Raw genomic sequence first — 537 nt, 5'->3', positions numbered from 1 at the left:
CTCTTTGTTTTATGTTTTTTTTGTTTTTTTAGTTTTAGGTTTATGTTTAGTTTAGATTTAGTTTTAGTTTTAGTTTTAGTTTTAGGTTTGGTTTTAGGTTAGGTTTATTTTTAGTTTAGTTTTAGGTTTAGATTTAGTTTTTTCCTTACTTTCTGTTTTTTTAGTTCTAGGTTTATGTTTAGTTTAGATTTAGTTTTAGTTTTAGTTTTAGTTTTAGATTTAGGTTTAGTTTTAGGTTTAGGTTTAGGTTTAGGAAAGAAGAAGAAGAAAAAAAGAGGAGAGGAGGAGAAGAAGAAGAGGAAAAAGGAAAGGAAGAAGAAGAAGAGGAGGAGGAGAAGAAAAAAGAAGAAGAGGAGGAAGAAGAAGAAACAAGAGGAGAGGAGGAGAAGAAGAAGAGGAAAAAGAAAAGGAGGAAGAAGAAGAAGAAGAAGAAGGAAAAAAGGAAGAAAAGGAAGAAGAGGAAGAAGAAGAAAAGGAAAAAAAGAGGGGGAAAACCCCGACCTGACACGGCACCCCTACCTCGACCCGGCACCCCGA

The sequence above is a fragment of the Triticum dicoccoides genome, chromosome 7B (genome assembly GCF_002162155.2).
Source record: "Triticum dicoccoides isolate Atlit2015 ecotype Zavitan chromosome 7B, WEW_v2.0, whole genome shotgun sequence".
Taxonomy (NCBI): Eukaryota; Viridiplantae; Streptophyta; class Magnoliopsida; order Poales; family Poaceae; genus Triticum; species Triticum dicoccoides.
Note: the sequence above shows the minus strand (reverse complement) of the source record.